Source organism: Symphalangus syndactylus, chromosome 11 (genome assembly GCF_028878055.3).
Source record: "Symphalangus syndactylus isolate Jambi chromosome 11, NHGRI_mSymSyn1-v2.1_pri, whole genome shotgun sequence".
NCBI lineage: Eukaryota > Metazoa > Chordata > Mammalia > Primates > Hylobatidae > Symphalangus > Symphalangus syndactylus.
The window spans coordinates 132,527,821-132,553,162 of NC_072433.2; the positions used below are offsets into that span (position 1 = coordinate 132,527,821).

General features: G+C 45.3%; 1 long non-coding RNA gene across 1 annotated transcript in view; it reads right to left on the reverse strand.

The window, feature by feature from the left end:
* Positions 1–489: 489 nt before the first annotated feature.
* Positions 490–25,342, reverse strand: part of LOC129457481 (uncharacterized) — a 77,692-nt gene continuing 52,839 nt past the window's right edge. The window contains exon 4 of the long non-coding RNA XR_010114528.1: positions 490–1,739. This is a non-coding gene — a long non-coding RNA (uncharacterized lncRNA). The remainder of the gene's footprint in view (positions 1,740–25,342) is intronic.

Genomic DNA, 25,342 nt, shown 5'->3' on the forward strand with positions numbered 1-25,342 from the left:
CCTTCTGGGCTCAAGCGACCCTCCTGCCTCAGCCTCCCGAGCAGCTGGGAACACAGGCGCACACCACCACGCCCGGCTAATTTTAAAATTTTTTTGTAGACACAGGGCATTGCTATGTTTCCCAGGCTGATCTCAAACTCCTGAGCTCAAGCGATCCTCCTGCCTCGGCCTCTCAAAGTGCTGGGATTACAGGCAGGAGCTACCATGCCTGGCCTATAGCAATTTTGAAAACTGGCTCAAGCCCATTCCTCTATCCCCTGAAATAACCCCCCAAAGAGAAAACTTTTTAAAAAGGTAAGAAGACTATTGTTTTTTATTTTTAAGAGTTTTATATTAGCTATAAATTTCTGGAGTAAAGATTTGGTTCCACCTAGTCAGCTCCCACATTTTTCTCCCCAGCATCCTTGGGGCTAAGGTGTAGGAGAGCTGGGTATAGACACAAACACACTCACACACACACGCGCGCATACACACGCACACAGACACGCACACGCACACACATTAAAAAAAACACTCCTTGGGATGGAGCTCTTTAATCCTCCTGGACCCTGAAAGCTTTGGTGTGAACACAAGCGTACAAAACTAGGATAACCCAAATATTATTCTAAATTCTTTTTTTCAGTCGCTTAAGCAAAACAACTTTCGTTTTTGAAGTTTATGTAATTTTTCCTTATAAATATCATCACATTCCACGATACATCTGTCCGATGTCGATTTCTGGACTTTCTTAAGCAAATAACCATCCTGCCTTCCTCCTCCTTTTCCCTCCTAACTGATCATTGGATTTACCTCGAAATTCCAGTATTAATTGCTTCATCTTGGAAGTGAAAGGCAGGGTATTCTTTTCACAGAGAACTCTATTGTTTTATAATTTCCTACACTACTTGGAATAGTTTCATGGAAAGGAAAGGAATCAACTGTGGCCTAGCACATTAACATATGTTTTCTTTGCAGTCCTCTCAGTAATTTGACAAGATGTGTAGAAGATCTTAAAAAGGCAACTTATATTAACAAATAAAAATTACAATTAAATTTACTGAGTATTACAATTCACCCATTTTAAGAGAGAAACTTTTTTTTAACTGAATCTGATTTTTCTCTATTACACATCATTAAAAAAAATGTGTCCTAGGACCCTAAAACCAGGCTTGCTATTGTGTTACAGGCACATTTTACTTCATTTCGGGTGTGTGTGCATGTGTGTACCAAAGTATTTAAATTTCGTAAATTAATTTCTCACTCAATAGAGTTTGAAAGATCTGGACATTATAAAGGCAAACTAATTTTCTGCTGGAACGAATGAGAAAATGAAATTTTTAAAAATTCATTTTATTAGGTAAATTTAGTAGGGACTCACTGGGAGCCCCTAAAATAAACCAGCCCGCTTCTGCTTACTTTCTCCGTCTTTCAGAGTCTTAAAATGAAAATCAAAGTCACTCCCCCTCCCCTTCTTATCCGATGTTTGCGTAGAAATTGTAGAGTCTCTTTTCCTAAAAGTGGAGAATGGTGCTGAGAGCCGAGGGGGTGAGTTCAGACAAGAAGCCCTGGAGAAAGGGAACTCCGCGCTGAAGGCAGGGAAGGCGGCGAGATGGAGGAAGGGGTCAGAGGCGCCGGGGAAGAGCGGGGGCACTCACAGTTCCCGAGTCCGCTTCTGTCTCCTGGTCCCGATTCCAAAAGGAAACGCGACTCTTTTGTGCAGAACCAGAAATGAACATCCAGGAAGTCGGCAAAATCACTAACTAAACAACCAATGGAGGAAAAACAACAAATTAAAATTCCAAATTTGGGTTTTTTTCCATAATGGAAGAGAAAATGAATTGAAGGGAGGGGAGGGGAGGGGAAGAGGACAGTTTTCAGTATATTTTAATTTTTTCCTGTGACCTGAGGAGCTGGGCCCCAGGTTAATCCAAGTGTGAATCTGGAATCTTTGCTCTCCTACGTCTACATCATATAAAGGGTCACTTGACTGCAATAAATTCAGGCTGATCGCAAACCCGAAACTTCGCTGTATGAACAGTCCAAGTTCCTGCCGACGATCTGAAATGAGTTTTCCTATGAAAATATACTTTAGAACTCAGGGACCCCCACCCTAACGAAGGCCTTCAATGACAGGAAATGTTTGCCATTTTAAGCACTTTCTATTTGCATTTGCTCCGAAGCTGAGGGAGTTAGGGGAGAAATTTACATTTAATGTTGGTTGTGAAATTAAGATGGACGGACGCATGTGTGTTTCAAGGACCCGGACCGGACATCCTGGGTCCTGAGATTAGCCTCAGCGACAAGGGTGACTTTGCTTTGAATTCCCACAAAAGCAAGAAAGAGATTGCCTGTTGCAGTAGGGCCGTATTTTACATTCTCTTGCTAAATTGGAAGAGAAACCCTTCCTCTTTTCAGCCGGTTAGACTTATGAAAAGTGCCATCTTGCAATGTTTGTGAGGTGGAGATGTGTTTGTGCGCCGAGTGTTTTCTCTCTGGGATCAAAAGAGGAAAAAAGATTTTTTTTTCCCCCAAAATCAACTAAACACTGGAGCTCCGAAACACACAGCATGTGTATAAAATTGTCCTTCAGAAATCCATCTTGCATTTTTTTTTTAAAGTCCTCTCTTTGATCAAAAGCCGGCAAAGAATTACATTTTTCTCCATTCTGTTGCAGTTCACATGGACTAACACAGGGTGAGTCTAAAGAAACACGCGGCCTGGCCATGAATGCTTCTTTCAGTTCGAGTAGCTTGAGGTGGGCTGTATGCATTTAGGGGGGTGAGGGGAGAGGATGACAGTTGGGGGGATTTGTTAGAAGGAAGGCAGGAAGGCTACAAACTTTAGGGGAAGCTAAGACAGAAATAAACCCGTGATGAAAAAAAAAATGTAAAACTGCCTCCCCGCACGGAGCCTGCACCGCGCAGCTTCGCTGTTGAAATTCTTCTGCCTGAAAGATAAATGGCCTACTTTATTCAAGAGTGTCAAGTAGGGAAAACAAAACAAAACAAAAGCCCTTCAAAGTATATTTTCAGAAGATAATCTACTAAGAGGGGTGTGCGGGGGAGAAGGGCCAGCTCCGGGTAGGACATTCTGAACAAGGACCGCTGAGAACCTACAGCTTTAATGGAGACAACCAAGAAAAGCCAGGGCTGGGTGAGGCTCTTCAAGGGACAGGAAACCGGCCGACTCCATCCAAGCCCCCATGGAAATGGCTGCTCAGGGTCCCCCACGTGCAGCGTCTAAGCCACCAGCAACACAGGGCCTCCCTGGCACCCCAGACGGTGTGCGAAGCTGGGGTGCAGATCTCAGGCCGTGGGCATCTTGAGCCACCACTGAGAGTGATGCCCTTTGTGTGGCATCTTCTCCAGTTGGAGGAAGGAAATGCCAGCCGGGCCAGTGACTCAGAAGAGGTGCCCTGTCATCTCTACAGCCAGCCAGCATCTCCACGCAGGCCTTAGCGTGTGAAGGTGAGGGGACCTTCACCTCTATCAAAGCAGGGAACAGTCCCCGTGACCCCAGAGACAGCTCTAGAATCCCCCTCACCCACAAGTGCAAGGACCCCGTAGCAGAGGGGCAGTGATCCCTGCTATGCCCTCCACAGCCTGGGGGCCACCACCCTGCCTGTTCATGTCCTAGGGACCCAAAGATCTTCCCCCAAACCCAGCCAGTTGTATGGACAGTCTTTTGCCTGGCATGGGGGCCAAGTGGACAATATCACATGGAGGACGCTGCTGAAAATTTCAAAGGAGAACCATCCGAGGCGGCTTTGGCATTTCTCCTGTTGCTGCATGCAGACTGCGCAGAGCCCTCCATGCTCAAGGCGGGCGCCAAGGGGGACAAGGGAACGTTCCCTAGAGCCGCAGGCCTGGGGGGTGTGATTTATTAGCGGTGGCACAGGCCCGGGTGGAGTGCAAGGGAAAGGCGAGGCGTTTTCTGGAGGTTTAAGGCAGAGGAGAGGGACCAGGACACTTGTTACAAAGGCTGACACGGCCAGCTGCCACGTGGACATTCGGGGACCCCATAACCTAGCAGCCGTCTCCACTGAGCCACCTCTCCCCACCCACCTCTCCGGGCCCTAGGCCACTGCAGCAGTGAATATTCCCCGGGCTCTTGGCTGCTCAGATTCTAGTTTTCAACCGTGTTGCGGCTGACACAACTCCACCCCTGGGGCTAGCAGGGAGCTGACAGCTTGGTGAAGGTGAGAGAGCGAGAGAGAGGGTGTACCCGTGGGGGAACAGAAAAGAAGAATGTTCTAGAAGGGAGACAGAGCCCAGTTCCTTGGCCCAGAAGGCAGGCACCATCCACTTTTCTCTTTCACTGGTCTTTCCCTAAAATGCCAAAAAAATAAACCCGGGACGACACAAATGTACGTGCAGAAAGAGTTTAGAGACTTCATGCGTACGCACACCCGACTGCGTTTTATTTTTACTTTATTTATGTGAAACACCAGGCCGTGTCTTCCTCCTAGAGGCCCTTTTTCTGACTGTTACCCCCTGCTCCCACGGAGCTTCCCTCTTTAATGTAAACGAAGGCATTTCCCAGAGCCTTTTGCTGGAATGTTCTAAAATGCAGCATCGACACATTTCTATTTCGTTTTATTGCAGACTTTATTTTACGGCTCTGAGTGTGTGGGGTGTGTGGAGCCCGGGCCAGGGAGGAGGGTCCGGCTGCGGAGGAGTTCCCTGACGGTGCTGTCGGCCTCAAATAAATCCCGAAAAGTGACTGTCGAGCTGGCGAGAGAATTTGGGAAACCAACAGACAAAATATACAGCACAGCCCGTGGGCCTCCCCTTTACGAGCCACGGAGAGCTTCTGGGCTGGAGGGCCGGGGCCGGCGAGGCCACTCATTAGCGCTTGATGAATTGGACATGGGGCCGATGGCCCTCCTGGGGCAGCCAAATGCTCGAAAACCAAGTTTTATTAACCTAATAAAGTGAGAGGGGAAAAAGTCAGGAAAATTTCAGCTGGAAGAATAAATGCAGGAGAGCGCAGCCAGTGAACCGACTTTGAGCATATTCGGAATTATATGGGAGGCCGGGAGCAGCTCCCAAGAAGAGCCTGCGTGCGCCGCTAATGTCTGATTTGGGCAGATCAGCTAGCAAATGCGACAACAGCCCACAGGGGTGTGTTACACATTAATGCTTTTTCATCTTATTTAACACCAAAGCTAGGGAATGCGAGAGGAAAGTGGCCAAGGCCTGTCTTCCCGGCAACTTCGCTGTGGAGCACAAAAGGGATCCTGCCCCAACCGTCTGAGGGCGGGAGGGGAATGTGTCAGCCCCCAGGAATCTCATCCAGCGCCTGCCTTTCAGAAAGTGAAGGATCATGAATCAGAGCAAATAAATCAAGCGCACACAGGCATGAGAAGGTTTCTTTTATACACAAATACCTTCAGGACCCTACACTTTGGAACCAACCAGGGTCTGTGAGCGTCTATTTTAGGACAGTGGCTAGTGGCAGCTGCGGCCGCATAGCTCCTGGAGCCGTGAGTGGCCATGTCCCCCAGGCCACTGCTGTGTGGACATAAGAACCCGCTTTGTCCGCAGGACTTTACGAGGCCACCCGCTTGCTCCCCTCGGACCCCCAGAAAGCAAGAGAGCAATTTATGATCTCTGGATCCCCGGGCAAAGGCGGCTGCAGGCCTGTGTTTGCAGTGTCCCTGCACGGGAAGGGAGGACAGCCCGGTGCCAGACGCGTCGGCGAGAGCACGCGCAGAAAAGGGGCTCTGCCTTCGGTCTGGTTCCTGCGTAGGTGCCCGCCAGCCTCAGTGCTGGCACCACTGCACAGTCACGGATGTGGCAATGCACCCACAGAATCAACAAGCCCCGGCACCTACAACCGCTGCCTCCTGAGTCCAGCAGGGAAAGGAAAGTCTAGCCCGACCCAATGGGCCAGCACACACCTCCCCACAGGCCATCCCTTCGTGTACATATGTACATATATGCACTCATATGTTCTATAGACGTCCCCATGTTGTCCTCTGCTCCCTTCCTGAGCCATGTTCTATCCTCTGGGTGCAGTGGCTCTAACACAGCCACGTTTCAGGTCCTCGCCCAGCACCGATGTGAATAAGTCGGTCCTCACCTGCGTATTCATCAGGCATCCAACTCCTGGGCTTCTTATACAGCTCTGAAAGTTGGGACTGTTCTTTTTTTTTTTTTTTAAGTTGCTTTAAAATGTCACCACTACAGGGAATTTTTAGAGTGACAAACTATTTGTATGATACTATAGTGGTGGATATTTGTCTTTACATTTGTCCAAACCCATAGAATATTCAACACCATAACCCTGATGCTGAAAACTGTGGACTTCAGTTAATAACAATGTATCCATTTTGGCTTATGGGTTGTAACAAATATAACACACCAACGCAAGACAAGAATAATAGAGGCGTGGGGAGGATTACAGGGCAACTCTGTATTTCTGCTCAGTTTTTCTGTAAATGTGAAACTACTCTAAAAAATAAAGTCTAGTAATTAAACAAATTCACTGCTAAAATGATAGGATTTTTTTCTTCGCCTGTTCTCTTCCAGTTTGGTATTTCCTGAGAAAAGACTTTCAGAAAGTAGCAACGTTCAAAACAAAACAAAAAACTCCCACCAATGCGCAGCTAGTCCTGCCTCCCACCTGAGGCCACTCCGTGCAGGGTCCCATCTCAGAGGACATATTCCGAGACCGATCTCAGCAAAGACAGGGGTGTTTGGAGCGTCTGCTGCAGTGACAACAATGAAAGCCAAGTTGTTTAAACAGTATTCTCATTTATTTTTATTTGTTACGCTAACGTCCCATGGCGCTGAGTGCGGTGACAAGATCACTTTAAATAAACTGAAATTCTGCTTTCCTTTCGCAGTTGACGCGAACCAATTTACAGTCCAGTGTAAGCCTGTCAATTGGGATTAAAGGATAATACCACCCCGTCCTCGGAGGCCAGAGAGAAGGGTTGAGTCTGCCCACCCACGGTCTGCAAACCTGCCACAGGTTTACCGAGGAGGTCTCCTTTGGGAGGGGACTCTGGAGTGATGGTTTACCTGGGAGTTCCTGGCTCAACATGTCCCTCCCTGTCAGGCTTTGGCAGGAGATGGGCCCTTCCTGCCGGGTTTGGCAGGACATGGGCCCTGTCCCTGGTTAGAGAGAGAGAGAGAGAAAGAGAGACAGAGAAGAGAGAGACAGAGATAGAGATAAAGAAGAGAGAGAGAGACAGAGACAGAGACAGAGATAGAGGGATAGAGAGAGATAGAGATAGAGAAACAGAGAGAGGGAGAGAGAGACAGACAGATAGAGACGGGGAGGGAGAGAGAGGGACACAGCAGTGCATATAAACCAGGAGCAGTGCCACCCTGGTGTCCTCCCTGGGGAGACATCTGCAGACACCACCATTCCACTGCGGATGCAGGCATGGCCTCTGGGCTGACCCTGGGACCACGCTCCATCATGGACTTGAGTGTGGCCACTGGGCTGACCCCGGGACCATGCTCCACACCAAGCATCATCCCAGCCCTCTTGCAGTTTCCTCCATTTCTGCAGCCAAGGTAATGCCACCGGGTGGTGGTGGGACAAACTCAGGTGCCCTCCTCCAGCTCCCCTGAGTGGAGGTTGGAGGATGGGGGTGGTCCCATGACTTCAGAAGCTGTGCACACAAGGAGAGGCTGGGAGGATGTTGCTGTGGCCAGCTCCAGCCCTGCATAGTACAACCCCCATGTGGTGGGATTCCTCTCTGCACTGGAACCCAGGCCAGTTACAGCTTGGGAGAGCAGATCCTGACCACTCCACAATAGGGAGATGCATTTCCAGCCAGCTCCCATTTCACAGAGGGCCAAAAAACGAGGGACACTGGGGAACTCCTTGCACTCGGATTTGGAATCTCAGGCCCCTGTGAACAGGAGCCCAATTCCTGCCCTTCCTGGCTCAGAGAACTTCAGCCATTTCTGAACCTCTGGTCCTGGCTTACTCCCCTCATGGGTAAAATTTCACCTACTTCCCAGGCTGTGAGGATAAGAAGTCATCAATGCTATCTAGCATGACATACACACTCAAAATGTTAAAGGTGGGTGTTGTTCATATTCCGTGCGGCTGTTGACCATCTCTTGGGGATGGGGGTGGTCAGGCACCAGGAGAGGCAGAGTGAGAGTGCCGGAAACGCCTGACATATTGGGATCCTCCCATTCACAATCCTTCCTCGTTATTTTCTAGTCTGAGCCACAGATGTTTATATGGTACTTCTTAACTGGTGGTTGGCATTTAAAAATAAACTTCAGCTAGTACTAACCATAAACAAGAAAAAATTGTCAGAGTTGATGTTTATATGGTGTTTCCAACCAGCCAGTCTAAGTACCTAGCACATGTTAACACCTATAACCCTCACCACACTGCACCAAGCTCCCTAGAACGGAGAGGCTGTTGCATTACATTTTACAGGTCAGAGAACCAAGTCGAGGGAGGAGAAGTGATTTGCCAACTGCTGTTTAGCTCATAAGTGGCACAGCTGGGATTTTTTCTTTTTTTCTTTTTTTTTTTTTTTTTCTGACAGAGTTTCGCTCTGTCACCCAGGCTGGAGTGCAGTGGTACGATCTCGGCTCACTGCAACCTCCGCCTCCCAGGTTCAAACAATTCTCCCGCCTCAGCCTCCCGAGTAGCTGGGATTACAGGCACATGCCACCATGCCCAGCGAATATTTTTTGTATTTTTAGTAGAGACAGGGTTTCACCAGCCTGGTCTCCAACTCCTGACCTCAAGCAATCCGCCCACCTCGGCCTCCCAAATTGCTGGGAGAGCTGGGATTTTAACCCCACCACTTGGTCCCAGGTCTGGGCACCTGGCCACTACGCCGTGACCGCCTCTTGTAAGCGGAGGTGACTTGAGGGGCCGCCTCTTGCTAAGGATGGTTAAGAAAACCCAAGAGCTAAGAAAAACACGTTCCACTCCATTCATTTCTTCACCAAAACTGTTTTAGGAAACAGGAATCAGAAAGGAAGCCCAAGGGGAAAACACTGGATTCAGAGGAGACTTTACTGGAAAATAGGCTTGGCTGAGCCCACAGTCACGGGAGGGCTGTTTTCCTACCTGGGCACCAGGATGCTGTCGGATGAAATATGCCGACTCAGGACCCCACTTGCCTTTCCAGATGTCACCTGGCAGCGGATGTCTCCTGAGAGCCTGGAAAGACTCCAGGGGTTACAGCCCCTACCTATGGCCCTTCTATAGGAGAATGGACAGTTTCCAAAGTCACTGTGACAGGGACTTGTGCAAAATAAAATGAGGTTAAGCCCACAGACTTTAGAGCTAAAAACACCTGGTTTTGGTAGCTGAGTTCTTGCTTTTGAGCAGACTGTCTGAGCTACAGCAGCCTTGACATTTCCAGGGGCAGAATGCGAACCCTCATATCTAAATCATGGGAGGCTTGTATGATAACACACAAAAGCCTCGTCCAGTGTGAGGCAGAGAAGAGACACTCAATGAAGATGTCGGCCCCTGGCGAATGTTCTCACAGCTCCTGCTACACTCTTCCAGACTGGGAACTCCATTACATCAAGAAGCAATTCATCCCATTTTTTAAACTATTAAAAAAACACACACACACAGGCCGGGCATGGTGGCTCACGCCTGTAATCCCAGCATTTTGGGAGGCCAAGGCAGGCAGATCACGAGGTCAGGAGTTCAAGACAAGCCTGGCCAACATAATGAAACTCAAACTCTACTAAAAATACAAAAATTAGCTGGGCATGGTGGAATGCACCTTTAATCCCAGCTACTCAGGAGGCTGAGGCAGGAGTATCGCTTGAACCTGGGAGGCAGAGGTTGCAGTGAGCCAAGATTGTGCCACTGCACTCCAGCCTGGGTGACAGAGCGACATTCCTTCTCAAAATAAATAAATACATAAAAATTAAAAATAAAATAAAATATACATTTCTTATCTTAGAGTGGGAAAGGCCTTTCAAAGTATAAAACCAAAGAAACAACAAAAGATAAATAGACTGTACACTTTGAAACATCTGCATACAATTTATAACAACTATTTGACAAAAAGTCAGAAAACAAAATACAAACGAACGACTGGGAAAAATCTGCAACTTAAATAACATATAAAGCACCGTCCTTCATCTGTAAATAAGACTTACAAATCCCCAAGAAAAATGTACAATGGGACATGAAGGGAAGAAATACAAATGCCCTACAAACACTTTTTTAAAAACATCCTCCTGACTAGTAATCAAAGAAGTGCAAGTTGAAACAAATACTAGATTGCCACTTTTTGCCTTAAATTGACGAGAAGAGGGTTTTAAAAAATATTTCATGACAGCGAAGTTGTTTTAAATTCAAACAGCCTTTCTGGTAAGAAATTCAACAACATATTTTGTAAGTTTTACAAGTGATCACACACTTTGATTCATTTCATTATCCCGTGGAGATAATGCAAGAATTATTGTCTTTACTGCGCAATTTTTGCAGCAATAAAAAACTGGATGCAACTTCAATGTAGGAGCTATGTGAGGATAAGTCTTACAGAAGGAGTAGGACTGAAATGTAAAAAAAAGAAATTATGATAAATCTGTGGAGAATATTATGCAGCCATTAAAAAATCAAGTAATTTGGAGAGTATTTTTGGAATACTCTGTATTCCAATTTGTTATAAATTGTATGCAGATGTTTCAAATGTATATTCACATTCCATTAGGTGAAAAAACATGTTACAGAAGAGTACCTAGAATGAAATGTCTGATTTTGTAAAATGCACTGAAACAAAAGACTAAGTAATTATTACCAAAATCATAACAATAGTTATCTGATTGGAGAAGCTCAAGTTTATTTTATTACTATTATTTATACTTTGCATTTTCTACATTTTCTACAATGTCCATGTATTAATTTTATAATATAAAATTTTATATTTTTAATATGTAAACCTTTTGTCTTTGTAATTCTGGGAATTAATGTATAGAAATAATATTAAACATTCTAAAAATTATATTATACCTATATTATAAATAATACTTATAAATATTACATATGGATAACAACCAATATGAAAGAAAGGTTTGTACACAAAGCATGTCCATTATATCATTATTTATAATAAAAGCAAAAAGTGGACCTGGCAGAAATGACAGCCTAGGAGTCAAAGAAAGTGCGGGATTGGCTAAATAAATCCTTACATAACTATAAAACACCTCACACAGTGCTTCTGGGATCGCAGAGCGCAGCCTGAATTGTAACATCAGCTTGGACCATCAATGGGGAAATGTGTATAGAAAATACCTACTGTATACAGTGTGTGCAGCATTTTATAAAATAGCCCAATGCTTAGACAAACACTGGAAAGAAATACACCAAAACATCTAACTCCATTTCAGTAATAAGATTTCTGAGAACCCCTTTTTTTCAATTCATAATATGATTAGGTAACTACCTTGATAATACATAGAGGAAATTTGGAAAAAACAAAGAAATATAAATAAGAGGAAAATAAATACCTTTGTCTCCTGAACGATGCTCATTTTTCCACATACTTGGTGACTACTGAAGCCCACCTGATCGTGTTAGAAGAGTTTCAGGCGACCTCCCAACCTTGCTTGGGGCCAGCATCCAGCCCTTCAGGAATACCCCACTCCTGCCCCATCTCTCTGCTACTGCAAGGACCAGGACTTTCAGGCATCAGCAGATGGCCCAAGAGGCCCTTTGGGAGACAGCCCCAAGCCTGAAGCTAGTTTTAGCTTTGCCTGACTGCCTCCCACCACCAGGGATCCGCTCACCCTTCTCTTGCGTGGAACACGTGTGGTGCTTTACACACCTTCTTCTTTTCTTATTTTTTTTTTCATCTGCAGACAGTGATGAAACTGGTGTATTTGTGCACAAAAGTAACTTAGCATTCCGGATGAGTACACAGGAGACAAACTCATTTAATCTGCACGCCCGAGCAACGTGCTGGGTCCGGACCCAGCGGGTGGGCCCCACAGTCTTTGTTGTTCCGCTTTGTTTTCAGCAGCTCAGGTTATGATGATGAGACCCAGGCAGCTCTGGCAGACAATGTGGATGTGTGGATGACCCGCCTCACTCACGGTGGGTCCCTTTCTGTCACGCGTCACTGTCCCGGTTTCAGCCACTGGGCCAAAAATAACCACAGTAACAAACAAAAGCAAAATAACAACAACGAGAAAACTTAAACAGCATTGAAAGGGAATTTACTAACGGAAAACCCAAAGCCCAGACAGAGATGGAGAGACCTAAGGAGACCCCAGTCCACACGGCCGCGAGACCTAAGGAGACCCCAGTCCACGCGGCTGCGGAGCAAGTGGGAAAGCACTCGTCACTGCCTGAGCGTGGACACTGCCTCACGCAGCTGGGGCCAGTGGCCAGCGGTGACTAGTATTGTCATAGAAGGCCAGGGGACAAGCTCTGACCCTCAGAGGGTGTGAGCAGACGGGAGGAGAATGCCAGGGCCTCGCCCCCAGCAGAAAGAAGGGGGGGGCCCACAGTGACAAAATTACATTTTCTTCTTGCCTAACAAATCCTTTTCCTTCCTCCAAATTGTCAAATTAATGTGATTTTAGTGTGTCCAAATTAATGTGACCAACCATAAAACCACTTCTCCATACCACTACTTGGATTCTTCTCCTCTCTCTTTATAGGGATAAGTATTTTTTCTCCCCCCCTCCCACCCCCATTTTAATATTTTTGTTTGTTGGTTTCTCTTCTACCCCTTCCTCCAGCTCCACCGGCGGGAGCTGAGAAGGGTTTATCTGCTGTGAATTCTTCCACACCCTCCTATGGTCACCCCAACCCATCTATAGCTTGTGTTTTTCTTCTTTTCAAAACTACTCAATAGGCCAAGCGTGGTAACTAAACCATGTTATCCCAGCACTTTGGGAGGCTGAGGCAGGAGGATGACTTGAGCTCAGGCGTTCAAGACCAGCCTGGGTGACAAAGTAAAACCTCATCTCTACAAAAAGAAAAATTTTAAAAATTAGCAGGGTGTGGTGGCACACACCTGTAGTCCCAGCTACTAAGGAGGCTGAGGTGGGAGGATGGCTTGGGCCCAGGAGGTCGAGGCTGCAGTGAGCAGGTTTGTGCCACTGCACTACAGCCTGAGTGACAGAGCCAGACCCCGTCTCAAAAATTTAAAAAAACTCAACAACTTGCCATTTTACTCAATTACACACATGAGCAATGCCAACACATAAAGTGCTAACACACTCACACTGCCAGCAGCATACTGGTCAGCATTGCGGCTACTGAGCCACCATCTGTCCTACCATTCCCCGTCACTCTAAAGACTGGCTGATGGCCACTCTCACCCCTGCTCATCAGGTGGTCAATGCCTCCTCCGGTGTCATTACTCCCCGACGCTCTAAGTCAGATTCCTCCACATCAGACTGCAGGGTCAAATTGTATGTGTGCTTCAAATTTCCAAAACAATGGTCAGATTTTCCTCTCTCACAAACTCATAGCAATTTAGGCAGCCACACGCAGCTTACGAGCGGCTGCTTTCCCACACACACCCCCAGCCTTAGGTGTTATCAATCTTTTATTTTCCCCATCTGAATTCTCTCCAGATTCATATCTCCGTCGCATCTCAGCCGGAAGGAAACATCTATTTCCCCCTCCATTAGCGCTGGCTCCAGTTCCCTTCCCAGCTGCGTGCTGAGGATCATGGTGGCTGAATCGGGGCTACAGGATAAGGCATGACGCCACCTGTGCAAGTGCTGGTTTGTCTGTTTCCCCACACACCTCATTCCTCAGAGGATTTGAAGTGGTTGCACTGATCTTCCTGGGTTCTCCTCGGAGGAGGCCCTTTCATCTGCCTCTGAATCCAAGCAGCAATCCATGACTTCACATTCCCCGCCCAAGGAGACGGGCCTGAGGGCCAGGGGGGCACTGAGTCCGGGAAGTGAGTCATCTTCCCAGCCAGAGCACCCACCGTGCCCATGGCACCTGTGCTCTGTGCAGGGCCTCTGCCCCTCTCGGCCCGTAGTGACCCACTCAGGCCTCACAATGACCCCACGAGTAGCTGCTGCTGCTGCCCCACATACAGAGGAGGCCACTGAGTCACAGGCACATCACTTGCCCAAGGCCACGAGCTGACAAGCTGGCCTGGGAGGATTCAAGCCAGGGAGATTGGCCCCAGAGCCCCTGTGCTTAGCTGCCTGCCAAGGCCCAGGAGCTCCCCCTAGAGGCTGGTGTGACCTAGCAAGACGCCACAGCACCTGCTCCATTTGTCCTTGACCTAAACATGGCCTTTGTCACTTCTACCTGCAGTTGCAGGCTATGGGAATAAAAGGGGAAAACACACACACACACATACACATGTATATACATACATGCACACATGGGGGAATGGGAACACGTGTGTAAGCATATGTAGAGAGGAGATAACTATACCAACAATCAGTATTTCCCAAACCAAATCTTCCCTCCCTAACATATGAATGTTCCGGAAAATGTTATGTCTTATCTCAACTAAAATGTTCCATGGTTAGTTACCTGGAGGAAGCAGAATTTGCCAAATGTAACTAACCAGCCGTCTCCCAGGGCTTTGCAACAGGTCAGAGGTTCTGGGCATCCTGCTGTGGAGGGAGCTGTTTCACTATGTTCAAGTCAGCATTTCCCAAACCTATTTGGTTTCCAGCTTTCTGTGAGTGTGGACGCATCCATCTCTTTATTCAACAAGATGCGTATCTCCATCTGCTATGGAGACCCATCTCCCACCCTCCTAGGACTCTCTCCAGTGGCAGAAATAAATGTTAATTAAATCACCAAGTGCAGGGAAAGTGATGACTGTAATATGTGTTAGGGTCAACCAAGTGAGCTGTGTTACAAAGCCTGAAAGTCAGAGCCAACCTCATCTGAGAAGGTGAAGAAGACCTCCCTGCTGAGGAAGTGCAAAATTATGTTGAAGGGGCAAACTGAAGCAGGAGATGTTCATTATTCAAACCAGGAAGAGCTTTGGGAGTGGAGAGCCTCAGAGGCCCTAAGGCATCATGAGGGAGGGAATATGGCAGACTCAACAGAAAGAACCCAACAGAAACCAATAGAAAGAACCCAACAGTCACGCCTGTAATCCCAGCATTTTGGGAGGCTGAAGTGCGTGGATCACCAGAGGTCAGGAGTTCAAGACCAGCCTGGACAACATGGTGAAATCCCGTCTCTACTAAAAATACAAAAATTAGCCGAGGGGGCGGTGAGCACCTGTGATCCCAGCTACTTAGGAGGCTGAGGCTGGAGAATCACTTGAACCCATGAGGCGGATGTTCCAGTGAGCCAAGATCACACCATTGCACTCCAGTATGGGCAACAAGAGCTAAACTCCATCTCAAAAAAAAAAAAAAGAAAGCAAGAAAGAGAGAAAAGAAAAAAAAAGAAAAGAAAGGAGAAAAGAAAAGAACCCAACAGAAAGCCAAGGCAATGGGAACAAGCTGGGGCAAGTGCCTGGAGGTGTTGCTGGAAAGGCAGATAGGGCAGAGAGCACCTGGACTCTTCCAAAACATATTAGCAACATGATAAAGCCCTCAACCCAAGTCCTCCAGAACATAGCCATAGTCAACCAAGTTGAGATTGATTATTAGCTTCCTGCAGCAAGGGAGATTGTACACACAAGGGCCATCTGCCTCTCCCTTCAGTCAGCTTGAGTTTCGCTTGTAGCACTGATCCTTGCCTAGAATTCTATGGTGTTTGGCTTTTTGTTGGTTTATGTTTGCCTGCTCACTGGGCACCAGCTCCAAGAGGGCAGGGACCTTGTCCACGTGTTGACCATATCTCCAGCCTCTCGCACAAAGTAAGTGCTCAATAAACATTTTCAAAGTGAATGAATGATGGTGGGAATGAACGTAGGAGTGACATTTTCTGAGGTAGGGTACGTGGAAAGAGACCAAGTAAAGGGAAAAAATGATGACCCTTTATATATATGTAAAATATATGTACATAAAATATATGTTGAGCTCTGAGATCTGAGTTACCTTTGAGCCATACTTAATTAGACAGCTCAGGATGTGGACTGAAGCTCAGAGGAGAGCTGCAGGGTAGATAGAAAGAGTTGTATCTGTCTTCTGGGTGAAGGCAACAGTTAAAGGTGTGGTTATGAACAAGTTCACTTAGGGAGAAAGTATCGAGTAGGAAGTAGAGCAGGCCTACATATGAAGTTTGAAGAATGCAAACATTTCATGGCCAAATAAAGAAGATAAGCCTGCAAAAAAAAAAATAAGAGCAGAGGCATCCCAGAGTGTTAGGTGGAAAATAGGGGATGCAGCACCAGGAAAGCCAGGAAAGAAGGGGTGCTGGGGGGTGGCATGGAGATCAGTGTCAAAGGCTGTGAGCAGTCTGAAGTTAGGTCTGAAAAATGTCTATTGGATAGAGTGATAGCAAGGTAATTGGTAATTTTGGAAAAAGCTATTTGATTAGAATAACGGAAGTGAGAGCCAGATTATGATTGATTGAAAAGTCGGTAGAAGGTTAGAAAATGAAGGCAGCAAATGTAGACAACACTCCTGGGAAATGTAGCTTCAAAGGTGAAGGGAGTGATCAGGTGGTACTTAGAGGATGACTTTTTTTTTTTTTTTTTTTTGCTTAATATCAGAGAATTGGTCATATTTATACATCTTTTTTGAAAAAATTTTAATACAAATTGAATATCTCTTACCCAAAATGCTTGAGACCAGTATTTCAGGTTTTGAAATTTTTTTCAAATTTTGGAATATACATGGAAATATATATCAGTTGAGCATCCCTAATCAGAAAATCCAAAATTCAAAATGTTCCAATGAACATTTCCTTTGAGCATCATGTTGGCATTCAAAAAGTTTGGGATTTGGGGTTTTCTCATTAGGGATGTTCAAATCTGTAATTAGTTACCCTGGGGTTTGCAATATACTCCTTTATTTGATCACAATCTACTTCCAAATAATATCATATGATTCACACATAGCATATAACTCTATACTCCCAATTCCTCCCTTATGTTGGTTTTTGCTCTTGTTCTATATTTTACTTTTATGTGCAATTTTAAACACACTGTACATTGCAACTCTTTTAACTTTCAACTGTCTAGTAATTTTAGAGCAACTAAACGTAAAAAAGAACTTCCTATTGATCTTCATTTTTACCATGTCCATGACTATTCATTTCTGTACGTAGATCTAAGATTCTGACTGGTTTCATTTACCTTCTGCCTGATGCACTCTCTTTAACATCTTGTAATAAATTCTCCCCTTTTTTGTTTTTCTGAGAAAAAAAATCTTTATTTCTCTTTAATTTTTGAAAGATATTTTCACTGGGAAAAGAATTTGGGGTTGCCAGATTTTTGTTTGTGTTTTCTTTTAGCATTTTAATGATATAATTCCATTGTCTTATAGCTTGCATAGTTTCTGTGGACAAGTCTTCTGTAATTCTTACCTTTGCTGTTCTGTATGAGAAATGTCCTGTATCTCTGGCCACTTTTAATATTTTCTCTTTATCTTCAGTTTTCAACAGTTTAAACAGTTTATATCTAGGATTCTACATGAAAAATATTTGTGTTTATTCCCGTTAGTATTCTGTGGGATTTTTGGTTCTGTAATGCGATGTCTTTCATTATGTTTGATAAGTCTTAGCCATTAGCTTATTAAATATTTTTCTTCCCTCCTTCCTCTCCCCGTTATCTATTTTTCTATCTCTGTGTGTGTGTCTTTCCCTAGCTCTCTCTATGGCTCTATCTCTGTGTCTCCATCTCTCTCTCTCTCTTCCTTCTAGGATTCTGAGTTTTGTTTATGAGACTGTTTAATATTGTCCCATAGCTCTTGGGTGCTCTGTTCCATTGGTGGTGATCACTGCTGTTCACACCTCTTATTTCTCATTGTGTTTCAGTGAGGATGGTGTACTTAGTCTTAAGCACACTGATTCTTTTCTTGGCTGTGCCAAGGCTTACTTCATCCCTGCTACCGTTTTTTTAAACATTTCTAGCATTTCCAATGGACTCTTCTTTTGTCAGAGACAGAGTCTCACTCTGTTGACCAGGCTAGAGTGCAGTGGTGTGATCTCTGCTCACTGCAACCTGTGCCTCCCAGGTTCAACCAATTCTCCTGCCTCAGTCTCCAGAGTAGCTGGGAATACAGGTATGCACCACCATGCCCAGCTAATTGTTTTTTCTTTTTGTATTTTTAGTAGAGACAGGGTTTCACCATGTTGGCAATGCTGGTCTTGAACTTCCTGGCCTCAAGTGATCTGCCTGCCTCGGCCTCCCGAAGTGCTGGGACTACAAGCATGGGCCACCACACCCAGCCAGCATTTCCAATTGACTCTTCATTACAGTTTTTATGTCTCTGCTTTAATTCCCTATCAATTAACACATTTTCCACCTTTTCCAATAGATCCCTTAACATATGAATCATTTTAAATTCCCTGTCTGATAGCGCCAACATCTGGATTGTATCTAACTTTGTTTCTGTTGATCTCTTTGTCTTTTGACAGTGAGTCGCTTTCCTTGCCTTTTTCTGTGTCTCATCATTTTTGGTTGAAAGCTATATACCATGTTTAGGACAGTCAATACTTTGGTAAATAAAATTTATATCTGAAAATGGGCATGACTTCTTTTTTTTCTGGGCTTTGAGCATAGACTTATGTTCTGTTGTTATTATAATTACCCTCAGGGAACTGCTGGTTTCCAATCATTTTAGTGTTACTTGGCGCTTCGGATGGGAACTGGGTTGCAAGGGGGTGCTTCTCAGTTTTGCTGTTCCACTTTGGCTTTAGGTTTTGCTTGTGAGCCTGCATCACAGAACGAGTCACTCTCTATGCTTTTGTCTCTCTGCACAGAAGACTGCTGATCATCGTTAGCAGTGCCTGCTAGACTGGTGCTTGTGGTGAGGGTAGGGGGTCTTTGCTGGGCTGGTTCAACCTCAGTCTTTGCAAACCTTAAGCCCCTTGGCCTCAGAGGTGGGACTTTCTCTGTGATATTGCCTATCACAGCAGCGGAGGAGGATCTCTAATGGTCTCGGCCCATGGTGGTTTCCTGCCCTGTCTCCCAAAATGTCTATTTCCTTCCCCCAATCACAATGAGTTTTTAGGATTGCTGGCCCAACCCGCAGGCTTTTATTTCCTTGAGAAGAAGAATCGGGGCAGAGCCTTGTGCCTGCTCTGATATGGTGGCTGCTCTCTACCCCAGGGCTCACCATGAGAGAGGTATCTTCAACCTCCACCCTTCCCCTAGAATTTCTCATGAATACCTGGTGAGGTTGTGAGGTTTACAAGTAGGTGTGAACTCCCCTTGTTCCTATGGCTCTCAGGGGTTCTATATCTTATACTAGCCCCAAGCCAACATTTAGCAATTCATTAAAAATTTCAGCTAAAATATTCTTACCCACTAGTATGGTGGCCCTGTCTTCCTCCTGTGTTTTGTGGTAGGTAGCCTGGTGCTCAAGTCTCACCTCTTTTTGGAGGCACTCGTCTTTCTTTAGATTTCAGAATACTTGTTTTCCTTGTGACCTCTGCTCTGATAGGTTCAAGAAAACGTGTGATTCTAGTAAGTTTTTTAACTTTTACTTTTTGTTAGGGTATGCACGTCTCTCCTTCCAGTTTTTTATACCCTGAGTGGAAGCCAAAAGGAATGTATCACATTTAAAATGATGAGAAGGATCTAGTGAAGAGGATATTTCAAGAGAAAAGGAAATATTTGATCATTAAGTTTCCTGAGAAGATGAGGGAAGATAAAATGCACAGTCCAGTGGGAAGATGGGCAATAAATGTGAGGGAGGACAATTCTTCCTTGTAGAAGAAGTGAAGAGCAAGAAGAGCAAAAAGGAGTGTTGCTATATGTAGAATTTGTATCATTATTAGTCAAGTTTTTTCTGGAATAATCAGTATAACAAACAACTACACAATCTCGGTGGCTTATACTAATAGACATGTATTTCTCCATCATAGTTCTGCGGCTTGGCTCAGCGGGGCTTTGTCTAGGGTCTGCTCCATGTCCCTGATCCAGGCTGAAGAGAAGCAGATGCTTGGGCATGCTCTTCTCACGGTGAATGGCAGGAGCAAAAAAGCTGGAGCAAGAGCTCAAAATGACTCCTAAAGCCTGTTCTTAAAACAGTACCTTGTCACTTCTGCCATATTCCTTTGGTCAAAGCAGGTCACATGGTCGAGGCCAAAGTTACTGGACAAGGAAGTGTGCTCTATGGGAAGCATGGGGAAGGGAGTGTGAACATCTATGGGACAATAATCAATCTACTAGAACATCTTTGGGAGCACAAGTTGAGGAATTTTTTTTTTTTTTTTTGAGACGGTGTCTTGCTCTTTCACCCAGGCTGGAGTGCAGTGGTGCAATCTCAGCTCAATGCAAGCTCCACCTCCTGGGTTCATGCCATTCTTCTGCCTCAGCCTCCCAAGTAGTTGGGAGTACAGGTGCCTGCCACCATGCCCAGCTAATTTTTTTGTATTTTTAGTAGAGACGGAGTTTCACCAGGTTAGCCAGGATGGTCTCAATCTCCTGACCTCGTGATCCATTCGCCTCGGCCTCCCAAAGTGGTGGGATTACTCGTGTGAGCCACCGCACCCGGCCAAGTTGAGGAAATTCTTATCTGATGGCCTCTATTTCTTCTATGGAGTAGAAGACAAATTCAACTTTTGCAAACGAAGAAAGGGGCAAGTCAAATTTTGAGAGTAAAAAAAGTTTGAAATAATGTAGAGATTCAAGGGGTCTTCCTATGTGTTATGAAAAAAACTATAAATAAATTTCAAATTTGTTTGCACAAAAATAAACTCATGTTAACTGGTTATGACATATCTAAACAGGATCTAGCTTGAGGCACTAGGAAGGGACAAGACATGAGTTTAAAAGGAGCCTCTATCAGAGCAACATAAATTCTGCTAAAATTGAAGCCACAACAAACATCACATTTATGGTGAGCTTGGATGGAAGAAGGGTGAAATCACTGATGCTTTACAAGATGTTCATGGGGACAATGCCCCAAAGAAATCAGCAGTTTACAAATAATTAATTCATTTTAAGAAGAAATGAGACAGTGTTGAGGATGAAGCCCACAGCATCAGACCATCCACGTCAATTTTCGAGGAAAAAATGTATCTTGTTCATGCCCTTATTGAAGGGTACCAGTGATTAACAGCAGAAACAATAGCCAACATCACAGACATCTCAACTGCGCCAGCTTACATAATTCTGACTGAAAGCTTAAAGATGAACAAACTTTTCACTTGGGGGATGCCAAAACCATTGTGCTTAGACCAGCTGCTGAAAAGAGCAGAGCTTTTAATGGAAATTTTAAACAAGTGTGATCAAGATTCTAAAGGATTTTCTTCAAGGAATTATAACAGGAAATAAAGCATTGCTTCACTAGTACCATCCTGAAGACAAAGCACAATCAAAGCAATGGCTAGCAAGAGGTGGAAGCGGTCCAGTCACAACAAAAGGAGACTGGTCAAGAGCAAAGGTCATGGCAACAATTTTTGGAGATGTTCAAGGCATTTTGCTTGCTGACTTTCTGGAAGGCCAAAGAATTATAACATCTGCTTGTTATGGAAGTGGCTTAAGAAAGTTAGCCAAAGCTCTAGCAGAAAAATGCCTGTGAAATCCTTTGGTGGTGGAGTGAGTCCTTCCTCACCACAGCAATGGTCCTGCTCATTCCTCTCATCAAACAAGGGCAATTTTGTGAGAATGTCAGTGGGACATCATTAGGCATCCACCTTACAGTCTTGAGTTGGCTTGTCTGGACTTCTTTTTGTTTCCTAATCTTGAAAAATCTTTAAAGGGCACCCATTTTTCTCTAGTTCATCATATTTAAAAGACTGCATTGACATGGTTAAATTTCCAGGAGCTTCAGTTCTTTAGGGATGGACTAAATGGCTGGTGTCATCACTGACAAAAGTGTCTTTACCTTGGTGAAGCTTACGTTAAGAAATACAGCTTCTATTTTTTATTTGTATCTTTTAATTCCATTTTTCCACAAACTTTTTGAAGTCACCTCATAATCATATCCTGTGTCACCTCATAGTTATATCCTGTAAAGCACAAGCTTCAGCTAGGTTTGCTCTCCAGCAAACTCTTCAGCAACAGAGAAGTTTCTCAAGCAAAGTGCTCCTGGCCGCTATAGATCCAGCTCCAACTTGGACTCACATTCATGCATGAGTCCTTTTCCCAAGCAGGGTCCCCTTCTCTCCCCAGAAGAGGGATGGAGAAGGAACTGGGAACACATTTTCATCATAGTTTCCCTGTTTGGTTTTAGAAATATCAAGACTTGATGAAACTGCATTTCCACAATTAGCTGTTGGAGTGGGACACACCTACCCTATCCGATCACCAAGGTAACTTTTTCCTGTGTTAGAACAGAGAGGAACTTGGCCGGAGTCCACTCGGGGTGAGTGCAAGCTGGAAAATCCAGGTGGCTGAGGATTATATCCAGAGTTGCTTCTGACATGCCCCAATTTGGGTTTTGCTATAACATTCCGAAGGACATTTCAGAGTATATTCGTTATAGTCAAATGCACGCTGGTGTTTGCTCAACTTGCTTCCTTTACATTTTAGGTCCCACGGTATCCAAGAGAAATTCAACGCCAGCATTCAATTCCTTTCATGTAAATCATCAAAATACCAGTTTCCAGGCTGGACAGAGATCTGTTCAAGTCCTCTCCTTGACCCAGGTCCATGCTACCTTCAAAGAGAATTTCACCCCAGTCCAAATTTCCAAAGGATAAGATTCAGCCAAGGGCCCTGGAGCCTTGCTGGGTTCTATGGGTTTGGAATTTGGATGAGGGTACTGAGTCCACTTCCAGGGGGACTGAACCACTCTTCCTCTTCATACCAATGCAAACACCCTTTTGGCCACTTGCTCAGTCACCCTTTGACTTGGATAAAAAGGAAAAATCCTGATTTCCCAGAAAGCAGCAGGTGGTCCCAGAGCATCCAAGCCCAAGGGAAAGGACTCATGCATGAATTTAAGTCCAAACTGGAGCCAGATTTACAGTGGCCAGGAGCACTCTGCTTGGCATGGACATGCACAGAGGCTGTGGATATCCGCGTATCTCAGCAATGACTGACCTCACAGGCCCACCATGGAAGGGTCAGGCGAGAGAGAAGCAACTGAGCCACAGACTGTGCAGCCAGCTATTGCAATCAGAAAGAAAGAGCTTATTTGGGCATGCAGGCCTGTGTGCAACTCTGTACCAGGAAATGGCTTTTTAGTGGGCTAGCACATGCAGCCTCAGACATGACCTTCATTTGACTCTGGGGCTTCTGATTTAGCTCAGCTATAATGAAGGCTCCTGTGGCCAACACAGACCAAAACACAGGAGACTGCATCCAACACTGGATAGTCAAATTCCCCTGGCATATTTCCTCTGGCTCCCTGGGCTGGGAAGGAAAGAGTCAGGAGTTCACCATTTTTCCCCATCCACCAACAACACCATCACCCAAAGCCTGCCCCTGGGCATCAGCAATTCTGCCTCTAACTGCTGAAAGTCAGCCAAGGGATCATCCCAAAATTCACATATCCAGATAATCATGACTAGACTGTTTCCCAGGGCTACTGTGCTGCTAGAGTGACGAAGCAGGAGTTACCACAACTCCCTAAATGTGAAATTCAATTGGCTACAGTAAAAGTCAATCACAAGGTATGCCATACCCACAGTCCCCAGGCAACCCTGTTCCTAATCCTGCAGTCACTGAGGCCATGATTTACTGGGTTAATTTTGGGCTCCTGAACAGAGCACAGCCAATTCATAAGAGGCACCCATCAGGGTGTTTACTTGGGAAAAAGAAAGAATTAATCAGTTGATGACAGGAGGAAAGAAGGAAAAGTTAAAAGACACATTCAGGAGTCATGCCTAACTGAGGTTAGGAGAAACAGAAACTCTGAGTGGGCAGAATCCAGGAGCTAAGAGGAGGTAGATGTGCACCTTCGCATTAACAGAAACCAGGAGATGAAAACAGAGTGTAATCTCTGTACCTTCTGCTCAATGTTGCCATAAACCTAAAACAACTCTAAAACATTAAGTCTATTTAAAAACAAACAAACAGGGAAGGCAGAGTGGACAAAATAGAAGGGGTTGACCTTCCCAGTCACTGAGGAAATGGTGAGATTAGAGCCCTCAGGAGGCAGAGTGGAGTTCTGAGACCCAAACCCAACAGACTGAGCTGAATCACCATGGAGTGGAGATCTCAAGCCAGCTGAAGGGTGCAAGGAGATGTTGTCCCTGAGGCGCCCATGGGTGCTCTCACCTTCTTCATTGGGTGCTCTCACCTCCTTTGTTGGGCCACGTAAACTCCAAATGAAACCCTAAGCCCCCAACCAACTGAAAGGACGACCCCCTCTTGGCCAAGAGGACCCCAGAGCAACCTGAAAAACTAAATTCCAGGCCAGGCGCAGTGGCTCACACCTGTAATCCTAGCACTTTGGGAGTCCAAGGAGTGCGGATTGTTACAGGAAAGGGGTCCTGATCCAGACCTCAGGAGAGGGTTCTTGCATCTCACTCAGTTCTTGGATTCAGTGCTTGTACATCGAGTAAAGTGAAAGCAAGTTCATCAGGAAAGTAAAGGAATAAAAGAATGGCTACTCCATAGACAGAGCAGCCCCAAGGGTGGCTGGTTGCCCATTTTTATGGTTATCTCTTGACGATATACTAAACAATAGGTGGATTATTCCTGCCTCCCCTTTTTAGACCATGTACGGTAACTATCTGACATTACGACGGCATCTGTAAACTGTCATGACACTGGTGGGATATAGCAGTGAGAACGATCAGACGTCCCTCCTTGGTTGCCATCTTGGTTTTTGTGGGTTTTATCCAGCTCCTTTACTGCAACCTGTTTTTATCAGCAAGGTCTTTATGACCTGTATTTTGTGCTGATCTCCTATCTCATCTTGTGACTTGGAATGCCTTAACTGTTTGGGAATGCAGCCCAGTAGGTCTCAGCCTCATTTTACCTAGCTTCTATTCCAGATGGAGTTGCTCTGGTTAAGATGCGTCTGACAGGATCACTTGAGGTCAGGAGTTCAAGATCAGCCTGGCCAACATGGTGAAGCCCTGTCTCTACAAAAAATACAAAAATTAGCTGGGAGTGGTGCTGCACACCTGTAATCCCAGCTGCTCAGGGGGGCTGATGCGGGAGAACTTCTTGAACCTGCCAGTCGGAGGGTGCAGTGAGCTGAGATCGCACCACTGCACTCTAGCCTGGGGGACAGAGTAAAACTCTGTCTCAAAAAATAAATAAATAAAAATTTAAAAAAACAACTAGAATCCAGGCCCTAACAGGATGGGAGGTTGGACACACTTTGTTACACACCTCCCTTTTGGAGTTTAGGCACAACTGACCAGCATTAACAATAAAATACAGATCATGAGACAGACAAAACAGATTCTTTGTAGCAATAAGATATCAAATCCCAACATG